Source organism: Oryx dammah, unplaced genomic scaffold (genome assembly GCF_014754425.2).
Source record: "Oryx dammah isolate SB20612 unplaced genomic scaffold, SCBI_Odam_1.1 HiC_scaffold_2, whole genome shotgun sequence".
NCBI lineage: Eukaryota > Metazoa > Chordata > Mammalia > Artiodactyla > Bovidae > Oryx > Oryx dammah.
The window spans coordinates 52452303-52466197 of NW_024070186.1; positions in this window are offsets into that span (position 1 = coordinate 52452303).

The following is a 13895-nucleotide window of genomic DNA, read 5'->3' on the forward strand; positions in this document are numbered from 1 at the left end:
ATAGTCCTTTATCTAATAGATTTTGCAAATATTTTCTCCAAGTGTGACTTATCTTCTTATTCTCTTGACATTGTCTTCGGTAGGGCATAATTTTAAATTTTAATAAAGTACAGCTTGTCTATTATTTCTTCAAAGGATCATGCGTATCTAAAATGTTGTCACCATACTCAAAACTATCTAGGTATCTCCTACATAATCTTTTTGAAATATTACAATTTTATATTTACATTTGGTCTATGATCATTTTGAGTTAATTTTGGTGAATGGTGTGAGCTTTGTCTAAATTAATATTTTTTACGTGAATGTCTATTGTTCCAGCACCATACATTGAAAAACCTGTTCTTGTTCCTTTGTCAGTGATTACTTGATTATATTTATGTAGGTGTACTGATATTTCTGAGCCCTGTTCCATTGACCTGTTTGTCTGATCTTTTGCCAGTACCATACTACCAAGATTACTGTAACTGTAGTAAATCTTAAAAACAGGTAATGTCAGTCCTGTGACTTTGTTCTTCTCCTTTAATACTAAATGAGATACTCTGGATCCTTTGCCTTTCCATATAAACTATAAATTCACCACCATTTATATGTATTTTATTTACCATAGTTCTTTATTTATTCATCTACTTTTGGCTGTGCTGTGTCTTTGTTGCAGCACATGGGCTTTCTCTAGAGAGTGTGGGGCTGCTCTTCATTGCTCTTTGAGTGCTTCCCTTTGTGGCGATTTCTTTTCTTGTAGAGCACAAGCCTTAGAGCACCCTGAATTCTGTTGTTGTGGCACACAGGCTTAGTTGTTCCATGGCATGTGGGGTCTTCCCGGACCAGAGATTGAAGCTATGTCCCCTGCATTAGCAGGCTAATTCTTAATTGTTGAACTACCAGGGAATTCCATTTTATTTACCATGTTAAGATAATTATTTTATCCTGCATTTGTTGAGTTTTTCTTTTTCTTTAACAGAAAAGACTGGTAAATATTGAACTTCAGTAAATGCTATTGCTGATGGTTGAGGTATATTACTTAATGATAAGTTACATTAACATATTTCCTTAATTTATCTATTGAACTGTGTAAACATTAGGAAACAAAGCTAGTTCTCACTTTGTGTGGTTCAGAATTGTACAACTTTTAATTTTCACAATTTAGTTAAATAATTGGAGAAGGCAATGACACCTCACTCCAGTACTCTTGCCTGGAAAATCCCACGGATGGAGGAGCCTGGTAGGCTGCAGTCCATGGGGTTGCCAAGAGTCGGACATGACTGAGTGACTTCACTTTCAATTTTCACTTTCATACATTGGAGAAGGAAATGGCAACCCACTCCAATGTTCTTGCTTGGAGAATCCCAGGGATGGGGGAGCCTGGTGGGCTGCCATCTATGGGGTCGCACAGAGTCGGACATGACTGAAGTGACTTAGCAGTAGCAGTAGCAGTTAAATAATAGCAATCCTCCAAAAACATGGTTTAAATTTCATTTACCTTGGTATATTTTAGTATATTTTAACTATGAGTTGTTGCATAAAGTTCAAATTTCTTTGTTAGCATTTTGGCCCACAAATCTCTATATAAATACCAAATGTACATCCTGATTGGTGATCATTTTATTTCTTTCAAAGTCTGATAAGTGGTGTTCATTCACTGTGCATCTATTACTCAGTTTTCACATATAGAGAAAAAAACATGAATTTGTGTTTCTTCCTTGCTCCCTGTTGTAAACTTACCTGACAGTTTACAAAACTGGATAAAGAAGAAAGAATTGGCCAACAAAGATAAAAATATAACCAGAAGAAGGATGAAAAGAGGAGGAAGAGGGGGAGGTACAAGAAGGGGAAAAGAAAAGTAATGATGCTGAAAGTGAGATATAAATAGAGTGTAGATAAAGTTGTACAAGAAATAGCTGACCTTGGCATGCTGGCACTACTTCCAATAGAAAGACTGGATTTGTAGCCAGAGGGATTTAATGAAGGTGAACTTATTGACATAAATAAGAAAAGTAATTGTGTTAAAAAGGATAAAGATATCCTAGGGAAGTGACCATCTGCAATTAACTTCACATTAAAGAAACTCATGGGGGTATGTCATGACAGTTGAAATCTCAAAGCATAAAATGGTGTAAATTGATCCAAACTTTTGGAAAGCAGTACAAAAATTCTTCAAGGCTTAGAGAAAATACTTTCCTGATATTGTGAACTGTATGATAAGAAGGCAAGCACTGTTCAAAATGTCCTTGATAACTATTTTATAAAAAAAATTTTTTTTTAATATTTCTAATGTTTTAAATTGCAATGTGCTAAATAGGTATTAGAGTTACTATATTGTTTTCATCTCCCTATGCATTTATAACCAAATATATATATAAAAAAACATTTAGTGTTTAAATATATTAATGATCACAGAGCAAAGTGAAGACTGTCTTTACTTCTGTTGCCTAATTTAGACTTCTCATTAGAAAATTCGAATGAAGAAGGATGATACAAATATTTAATTTTCCCTAAGTAGGAATCATAAATCACATCTCACTTTCTTTCAAAGTAATTAAGTTTACTACAGAAACTAGATTAAAAATATTTCTTTTAGATTTCTGTAAACTGAATTGGTTTCTTATGATCATTCAACATGTAATTACTGTGTAGAAATGGCAACCCATTCCAATATTCTTGTGTGTAAAATTCCAAGTACAGAGGAGCCTGGCCGGCTACAGTCCATGAGGTTCCAGAGTCAGACATAACTGAGTATATACACATATGCATGAATATTTATAAATTATTTTAATAAGAATTGTAATTTTCTTTGGGAATGAACTATTGTTATTGAGAAAGTTTTTGGTAATTATAACATAAACAATCTTTTTTATGTAGAGAACTTTTTTACATCTTGTAATTGTTGAACTTTATTTTAAGTGATTGAAAGAAATCTGACAAGAAACTCAGAATCTAATTGGTAGCTAGGTCTCAGTGCTCTTGTACATAGGGTATTTATTCAGGTAGGACTGATCCTATATAGCAAAATCCACAAGTCATGGACTGATTAAAAAAAAAAAATCACATATTTATAGAATAGGGCAATTTTAAATTTTACTATTATTAGTTATGCTAACTAAAGCTTGTAATTATTCACATATGTGAAAGTTTATTTTTTAATTGATTAGATTTCATTATTACAGTTAGTTTTCCTTTGTGATTTCTATCGGCACTTGAATATATAAAGGTGAAGTGAGATTTACGTAATATAGGCAATTCTTCTTTTTATTTTTGAAATTTTATTTATTTATTTATTTATTTATTATCTTTTTACTTTACAATACTGTATTGATTTTGCCATACATTGACATGAATCCACCACAGGTGTACATGAGTTCCCAATCCTGAACCCCCCCTCCCCCCACCCTCCCCATATCCTCTCTGGGTCATTCCAGTGCACCAGCCCCAAGCATCCTGGATCCTGTATCGAACCTAAACTAGTGATTCATTTCTTACATGATAGTATACATGTTTCAATGCCATTCTCAAATATCATTATAGCATAAAGAAAAAGAAATGTGTCCCTGATCTATCAACTTGATGCCCCCAGTAGAAAGCTTAATATTATAATATTGTTATAATTTATAATAATATTAGCTATTACTCAGAGAACAAAATTAATTTATATCTTCACCTGTGAAGTTATATTACAAACCATAAGACAGACAAAAGAGACATAGTATAGAAGCATCTTTTCCCTGAATAAGATATAACACATAAAAAAACATATAACACATAAAATAAACAAAGCTATAGTCTATAAGCCTATCCAGAAATAAATATGAATATTTATACTGACAATCTATTTATGTCTAAGAAAACTAGATACCAATTCACTGACATTGAGAAACATCTTAATGAAAATATTGATTGTAAATAAAGAGAGAATTCAATATAAATCCAAGGAATAATCACCACTGAAATAAAATCAGGTCACCTATGATTAGATATTGTTTTGGTTCATAATATGTAATCACAACATCTAATGCTATACAATAATATAGTTTGTGTATAACATCCTCAGGAAAGTTATGTTCTAGGAATTTTGTAGTTTTTCAAACTTGTTTTTAAAAATTAAGTCCACAGAAAATATTTTCAAATGTCAGAATTTAGGGAATAAAATTCCTATGTAATTTTAAAAAAAATATTACAAATGATAAATTTGGCACCAACTTACAAAGCAGTAGTAGTGATAGAATAACTGGCAATGTATATTGAATCAGTTGAATTAAACTTGTGAAAAATATGTTTTCCAAACAGAACTTTATGTTGTAAACTATGAAGATAGTATTAAGCTAATAACTATTCAGTCCAGTTCAGTTCAGTCACTCAGTCGAGTCCGATTCTTTGCGACCCCATAGACTGCAGCACGCCAGGCTTCTCTGTCCATCACCACTTGGAGCCTACTCAAACTCCTGTCTATCACGTTGGTGATGCCATCCAACCATCTCATCCTCTGTCATCCGCTTCTCCTTCCACCTTCCATCTTTCCCAGCATCAGGGTCTTTTCCAGTTCTTCACATCAAGTGGCCAAAGTATTGGAGTTTCAGCTTCAGCATCAGTCCTTCCAGTGAATATTCAGGACTGATTTCCTTTAGGATGGGCTAGTTGTGTCTCCTTGCAGTCCAAATGACTCTTAAGAGTCTTCTCCAACACGTCAGTTCAAAAGTATCAATTCTTCGGTGCTCAGCTTTCTTTATAGTCCAACTCACACATCCATGCAAAACTACTGGAACAACCATTGCTTTGACTAGACAGACCTTTATTGGCAAAGTAATGTCTCTGCTTTTTAATATGCTGTCCAAGTTGGTCATAGCTTTTCTTCCAAGTAGCAAGCATCTTTTAATTTCATGGCTGCAGTCATCATCTGCAGTGATTTTGGAGCCCCCCAAAATAAAATCTCTCACTGTTTCCATTGTTTCCCATCTATTTGCAGTGAAGTGATAAGACCAGATGCCATGCTCTTCATTTTCTTTTTTTTTTTTAATTTTCTTTTTTATTTTTTTTAATGATTTTTTAAATTGTTTTCTTTTTTTTTTTTTAATTTTATCTTTTTACTTTACAATACTGTATTGGTTTTGTCATACATCAACATGAATCCACCACAGGTGTACATGAGTTCCCAACCCTGAACACCCCTCCCACCACCCTCCCCATATCATCTCTCTGGGTCATCCCAGTGCACCAGCCCCAAGCATCCTGTATCCTATATCGAACCTAGACTAGCGATTCATTTCTTACATGATAGTCTACATGTTTCAATGCCATTCTCCCATATCATCCCACCCTCTCCCTCTCCCACAGAGTCCAAAAGTCTGAATGTTGAATTTTAAGCCAACTTTTTCATTCTCCTCTTTCACTTTCATCAAGATGCACTTTAGTTCTTCGCTTTCTGCCATAAGAGTGGTGTCATCTTTGTATGTGAGGTTATTAATATTTCTCGTGGCAGTCTTGATTCCAGCTTGTGCTTCATCCAGCCTGGCATTTCACATGATATACTCTGCATATAAGTTAAATAAGCAGGGTAACAATATACAGCCTTGACTTACTCCTTTCCCAATTTGGAACCAGTCTGATGAGTTAGTCCTAAGGCCAGTGAGTATATGGGATACAGTATAATATTTATTTTCCTGTATTTCAAAACAGAAGGCCAAAATATAGTTGTAAAATATGATCAATCATGTAATATATTCAAAAGTACCTAAGATTTTAAAGGCTTCCCCTGATGGCTCAGCAGTAAAGAATCTGCTGCTAATGCAAGAGATCTGGGTTTGATCCCTGACACAGGAAGATCTCCTGGAGAAGGAAAAGGCAACCCACTCCAGTATTCTTGCCTGTGAAAATCCCATGGCAGAGAAGCCTGGCAGGGCTGCAGTTCATGGGGCACCAAGAGTTGGACACAACTTAGCAACTAAACAACAACAGTATCTTAAAGGCAACAGTAAGAGAACTAGTGCTGAAACTAAACAAAATCAAGTGTTGGCAGTGATAGCAGGGGGAGTGATCATAGGAAAAGAAAAGAGACTGAATTTTATATTGTTCCTGATATGCAAAATTCTTAAATAGAGAATAAATATGCACGTAGTTACAAAGATAACCAGTACTGTTATTGATAGTGGCTAAACTAGGTTCCAATCCCAACAGCTCAAAAGTATATATATTTTTATTTCCGTTTACTCCACATCTTTTTCAACACTGGTTCAACCTTGTCCCCTTGATGGTAGCCACTCTTACAGGTATGAGATACCTCACTGTGGTTTTGATTTTCATTTCCCTGATGATTAGTGATATTGAACACCTTCTCATGTGTATTCAGTTCCTCAGCCCATTTTGATATTGATTTGTTTGCTTTATGTTATTGAATTGTATGAGCTTATTAAAAATTTGGACACTTACTCCTTAGTTTAGGTGTATAGAAATGCAACTAAATTAACGTATTGATTTTATATTCTTCAAGTTTACTGAATGCATTGATTAGATCCAATAGCTTTTTAGTTGTATCTCTGGTATTTTTAATATATATTTTCAGCAATAGCAAAATTTTTACTTCTTCCTTCTCAGTTGAATGCATTTTATTTTATTTTTGTCTTGCCTGATTGTTCTAGCTAAGGCTTTCAGTACTGTGTTGAATAAGCATAGTGAGAGTGGGCATAGTTATATATTTCCTAATATTAAAGGAAAATATTTCAAATTTTCTCTGTTGAGATAATGTTAGCTGTGGGTTTGTTGTATATATCTCACAATATGTTAAGGTTTTTTTTTTTTAATACATTCAATATGTTGGGTTTTTTTTTTTCATTAAGGAATAATAAGCAAACTTAAATCATTAAGAAATAATATGTGAACTTAAATCATTAAAGAATAATCAGCGAACTAAAATGGACTGGAATGGGTGAATTTAACTCAGATGATCATTATATCTACCACTGTGGGCAGGAATCCCTTAGAAGAAATGGAGTAGCCATCATGGTCAACAAAAGAGTCTGAAATGCAGTACTTGGATGCAATCTCAAAAATGACAGAATGATCTCTGTTCGTTTCCAAGGCAAACCATTCAATATCACAGTAATCCAAGTCTATGCCCCAACCAGTAATGCTGAAGAAGCTGAAGTTGAATGGTTTTATGAAGACCTGCAAGACCTTTTAGAACTAACACCCCAAAAAGATGTCCTTTTCATTATAGGGGACTGGAATGCAAAAGTAGGAAGTGAAGAAACACCTGGAGTAACAGGCAAATTTGGTCTTAGAATACAGAATGAAGCAGGGCAAGGCTAATAGAGTTTTGCCAAGAGAACACACTGGTCATAGTAAACATCCTCTTCCAACAACACAAGAGAAGCCTCTATATATGGACATCACCAGATGGTCAACACCGAAATTAGATTGTTTACATTCTTTGCAGCAAAAGATGGAGAAGCTCTATACAGTCAGCAAACGCATGACCAGGAGATCACTGTGGCTCAGAGCATGAGCTCCTTATTGCCAAATTCAGACTTAAATTGAAGAAAGTAGGGAAAACCACTAGAGCACTCAAAACTGTAAGTGAAAGTGAAATTGAAGTCACTCAGTCATGTCTGATTCTTTGCGATCCCGTGGACTGTAGCCCACCAGGCTCCTCCATCCAAGGGATTCTCCAGGTGAAAATACTGGAGTGGGTTGGCATTTCCTTCTCCAGGGGATCTTCCTGACCCAAGAATTGAATGCATGCCTCCCACATTGCGGGCAGATGCTTTAACCTCTGAGCCACCAGTGAATCCCAGAGCACTCAGGTATGACCTAAATCAAATACCTTATGATTATACAGTGGAAGTGATAAATTATTGAAGGGACTGGATCTGATAGATAGAGTGCCTGATGAACAATGGGATGAGGTTCGTGACGTTGTACAGGAGACAGTGATCAGGACCATCTCCATGGAAAAGAAATGCAAAAAGCAAAATGGCTGTCTGGGGAAGGCCTTACAAATAGCTGTGAAAAGAAGGGAAGTGAAAAGCTAGGAGAAAAGAAAACATATAAGCATCTGAATTCAGAGTTGCAAAGAATAGCAAGAAGAGATAAGAAAGCCTTCTTCAGCGATCAATGCAGAGAAATAGAGGAAAACAACAGAATGGGAAAGACTAGAGATCTCTTCAAGAAAATTAGAGATACCAAGGGAACATTTCAAGCAAAGATGGGCTCAATAAAGGACAGAAATGGTATGGACCTAACAGAAGCAGTAGATATTAAGAAGAGGTGGCAAGAATACACAGAAGTGTACAAAAAAGATCTTCATGATCAAGATAATCACGATGGTATGATCACTCACCTAGAGCCAGACATCCTGGAATGCGAAGTCAAGTGGGCCTTAGAAAGCATCACTAAGAACAAAGCTAGTGGAGGTGACGGAATTTTACTTGAGCTATTTCAAAACCTGAAAGATAATGCTGTGAAAGGGCTGCACTCAATATGCCAGCAAATTTGGAAAACTCAGCAGTGGCCACAGGACTGGAAAAGGTCAATTTTCATTCCAATGCCAAAGAAAGGCAATGCCAAAGAATGCTCAAACTACCGCACAAGTGTACTCATCTCACATGCTAGTAAATTAATGCTCAAAATTCTCCAAACCAGGCTTTAGCAATACGTGAACCATGACCTTCCAGGTGTTTAAGCTGGTTTTAGGAAAGGCTGAGGAACCAGAGATCAAATTGGTAACATCTACTGGATCATCCAGAAAGCAAGAGAGTTCCAGAAAAATATCTATTTCTGCTTTATTGACTATGCCAAAGCCTTGACTGTGTGATCACAATAAACTGTGGAAAATCCTGAAAGGGATGGGAATACCACACCACCTGACCTGCCTCTTGAGAAACCTGTATGCAGGTCAGGAAGCAACTGTTAGAACTGGACATGGAACAACAGACTGGTTCCAAATAGGAAAAGGAGTACGTCAAGGCTGTATATTGTCACCCTGCTTATTTAACTTCTATGCAGAGTACATCATGAGAAATGCTGGGCTGGAAGAAGCACAAGCTGGAATCAAGATTGCTGGGAGAAATATCAATAACCTCAGATATGCAGATGACACCACCCTTCTGGCAGAAAATGAAGAGGAACTAAAGAGCCTCTTGATGAAAGTGAAAGAGGAGAGTGAAAAAGTTGGCTTAAAACTCAACATTCAGAAAAGGAAGGTCATGGCATCTGGTCCCATCACTTCATGGGAAATAAATGGGGAAACAGTGGAAAGAGTGTCAGACTTTATTTTGTTGGGCTCCAAAATCACTGCAGATGGTGACTGCAGCCATGAAATTAAAAGATGCTTACTGCTTGGAAGAAAAGTTATGACCAACCTAGATAGCATATTCAAAAGCAGAGACATTACTTTGCCAACAAAGGTCCATCTAGTCAAGGCTATGATTTTTCCAGTAGTCATGTATAGATGGGAGAGTTGAACTGTGAACAAAGCTGAGCACCGAAGAATTGATGCTTTTGAACTGATGTGTTGGGGAAGACTCTTGAGAGTCCCTTGGACTGCAAGGGGATCCAACCAGTCCATTCTAAAGGAGATCAGCCCTGGGATTTCTTTGGAAGGAATGATGCTAAAGCTGAACCTCCAGTTCTTTGGCCACCTCATGAAAAGACTTGACTTATTGGAAAAGACTCTGATGCTGGGAGGGATTGTGGGCAGGAGAAGAAGGAGACAACAGAGGATGAGATGGCTGAATGGCATCACTGACTCGATGGACGTGAGTCTGAGTGAACTCTGAGAGTTGTGATGGACAGGGAGGCCTGGCATGCTGCGATTCATGGGTTCGCAAAGAGTTGGACATGACTGAGTGACTGAACTGAACTGATGGAATATCTTATATTTTTCAAACTCCCTTTCTGGATATATTGAGAGGATTAAGATTTTTATCTTTCATTCTATTACTGTGGTGTATCACATTGGTTGATATGCATATGCTTGGGCTTCCCTTATAGCTAAATTGGAAAATAATCTGCCTGCAATGTAGGAGACCCTGGTTCAATTCCTGGGTTGGGTAGATCCCCTGTAGGAGGGTGCAGCAACCCACTCTAGTATTCCTGCCTGGAGAATCTCATGGACAAAGGAGACTGGTGGGCTACAGTCCATGTGTTCGCAATAGTTGGTCACAACTTTGCAACTAAACATATACTTAAACCTCCTTATATCCCAGGGGATAATCCTATTTGATCATGGTGCAATATATCAAGTTATTGAATTCAGTTTGCTAATATTTTGTTGAGAATTTTTTCATCTATGTTCATCAAAATATTGATATATAGACTTCTTGTGTTGTCCTTATCCGTACTTGGCAGCAGGGAAATTCTGACCTTTAGAATGAGTTTGGAATTCTTACCTCTTCAGTTTTTTGGAAGTTTTGGAGGAACTGGCATTGATTCTTCTTTAAATACTTGATAGTATTTGCACATGAAGTCATCTGGTCCTAGGTTTACTTTTTGTTGTTGTTGTTTTGGGGAGGTTTTTGATTATTGATCAATTTCCTTACTTATTATTGATATTTTATTTGACTTACTACTTCTTTCTGAATCAGTATCATTAGATTATAGGATTCTAGGTAATTATTAGTTTCTTCTAGGTTATATAATTTGTTGGCATATAATTATTCATATTAATCTCATGATATTGTGTACTTCTAGAATATCAAGTTTTTCCTCTTCTTTAATTTCTGATTTTGAGTCTTTATTTCTTAGCCTTGCTAAAAGTTTAATCTACTTCATCTTTGTAAACAAACAAACAAACAAAAAAAACCAGCTTTTGAAAAAATCAAAAACTGCTCTGTTGATTTTTCTATGTTTTTTTCTGGTTTTGATTGCATTTGTTCCACCTTTGTCTTTCTTATTCTTATCTCTGCTAACTTTGGGCTTAATTTGTTCTTTTTTAATTCCTGGAGGTATAAAGTTAGTATATTGTATGCTTTAATATGCTTTCATAATGCTGAATAGTGTGTTTCATTTCACCTAGAAGAACTCATTTCAATATTTCTTTTAAGGCAAGTCTAGTGGTAGTGAATTCCCTACATTTGTGTTTTTCTGGAAAAGCCTTTATTTATCTTCATATCCAAAGAATAACACTGCCAGATAAAATATTCTTGGATAGCAGTTTTTACATTTCAACACTGAAAGTGTCATTCTACTTCTTCTGTCCTATAGAGTTTCCACTGAGAAATCAGCTGATAGCCTAATTAATGGTGCTTCCTTTATAGGTAAGATTATTTTTTCCTGTGGCTGCCTTTCAGATTCTTTCTTTATCATTATTTATTTATTTATTTTAAATTTCATTATAATGTGACTTGGAGAAGGTATTATCCCATTGAGATTGTAGGGGATTGTATGAGCTAGTGGATTTGTTTTTGTTTTATTAGAGTATAGCTCATTTACAATGTTCTGTTAGTTTCTCCTGTACAGCAAAGTGTATCAATTATACATATTCATATACCCACCTGATTTTAGATTCTTTTCCATATAGGTCATTACAGAGAATTGAATAGAGTTCCCTGTGCTATACAGTAGGTACTTATTAACTATCCATTTTATGGATAGTAGTGTGTATATGTCAATCCCAATTTCTCAATTTATCCTTCTCCATCTGCCTTCCTACTCTCCCCCTGGAAACCATGAGTTTGTTTCCTACATCTTTGACTCTGTTTCTATTTGTAAATAAGTTTATTTGTATTCTGTTTTTAGAGTCCACAAATAAATGATAGTGTATGACATTTGTCTTCCCCTGTCTGACTTACTTCACTCAGTATGATAATCTCTAGGTCCATCCATGTTGCTCCAAATGGTATTATTTCTTTATTTTTAATGAATGAGTAATATTATATTGTACTTATATACCACGTATTCTTTAGCCATTCTTCTATCATGGACATTTAGGTTGCTTCCATGCCCGGCTATTGTAAATAGTGTTGCAGTAAATATTGGGATGCCTGTATCATCTCTAACTATGGTTTTCTCTGGATATATGTCCACCAGTGGGATGGTAGGGTAATATATTAGCTCAGTTTTAATTTACAAAGAAACTTCCATACTGTTCGCTATAGTGCTGCATCAATTTACATTCCCACCAGCTAGCAGACTTGTATATCCAAAATTTTACCCAAGATTGGGAAGTTCTCAGCTCTTATTTCTTTAAATAATCTGTCATCTTCCTCATTTTGAAATCCCATTTATTCTGCTATTTGCCTTTTTGATAGTTTCCACTAATTCTTTCTTTTTATTTATTTTTTATTGAAGGATAATTACTCTAAAGAATTTTGTTGTTTTCTGTCAAACGCCAACATGAATCAGCCATAGGTATACATATATCCCCTCCCTTTTGAGCCTCCCTCCATCTCCCTCCCCATCCCACCTCTCTAGGTTGATACAGAACCCCTGTTTGAGTTTCCTGCACCACAGAACAAATTCCCATTGGCTATGTGTTTTACATAGGGTATTGTAAGATTCTGTGTCACTCTTTCTATATATCTCACCCTCTCCTCCTCTCTCCCCATGTCCATAAGTCTATATTTTGTGTCTGTTTCTCTATTGCTGCCCTGTAAATAAATTCTTCAGTACCATTGTTCTAGATTCTATATATGTGCATTAGAATACAATATTTATCTTTCTCTTTCTGATTCATTTCACTCTCTATAACAGGTTCTAGGTTCATCCACTTCATTAGAACTGACTCAAATGTGTTTCTTTTTATGGCTGAAAATATTCTATTGTGTATATGTACTATAACTTCTTTATCCATTCATCAGTTGGTAGACATCTAGGTTGCTTTCATGTTCTAGCTATTGTAAATAATGCTGAAATGAACAGTGGGATACGTGTGTATTTTCAACCCTGGTTTTCTCAGGGTTTATGCCTAGAAGTGAGATTGATGGGTCATATAGTGTGGTCCACTGGAGAAGGGAATGGCAAGCCACTTCAGTATTCTTGCCTTGAGAACCCTATGAACAGTATAAAAAGGAAAAATGATAGAATACTGAAAGAGGAACTCCCCAGATCAGTAGGTGCCAAATATGCTACTGGAGATCAGTGGAGAAACAATTCCAGAAATAATGAAGGGATAGAGGCAGAGAAAAAACAACATCCAAGTTGTGGATGTGACTGATGAAAGAAGCAAGGCCCGATGCTGTAAACAGCAATACTGCATAGGAACCTGGAATGTCAGGTCGAAATCAAGGCAAATTGGAGGTGGTCAAACAGGAGATTGCAAGAGTGAACGTTGACATTCTAGGAATCAGTGAAGTAAAATGGGCTGGAATGGATAAATTTAACTCAGATGACCATTATATCTACTACTGTGGGCAGGAATCCCTTAGAAGAAATGGAATAGCCATCATGGTCAACAAAAGAGTCTGAAATGCAATACCTGGATGCAATCTCAAAAATGACAGAATGATCTCTGTTCGTTTCCAAGGCAAACCATTCAATATCACAGTAATCCAAGTCTATGCCCCAACCAGTAATGCTGAGGAAGCTGAAGTTGAATGGTTCTATGAAGACCTACAAGACCTTTTAGAACAAACACCCATAAAAGATGTCCTTTTCATTACAGGGGACTGGAATGCAAAAGTAGGAAGTCAAAATACACCTGGGGTAACAGGCAAATTTGGCCTTGGAATGCAGAATGAAGCAGGGCAACGGCTAATAGATTTTTGCCAAGAGAACGGACTGGTCATAGCAAACACCTTCTTCAAACAACACAAGAGAAGACTCTACACATGGACATCACCAGATGGTCAACACCAAAATCAGATTGATTATATTCTTTGCAGCCAAAGATGGAGAAGCTCTATAGAGTCAGCAAAAACAAGACCGGGAGCAGACTGTGGCTCAGATCATGAACTCCTTATTGTCAAATTCAG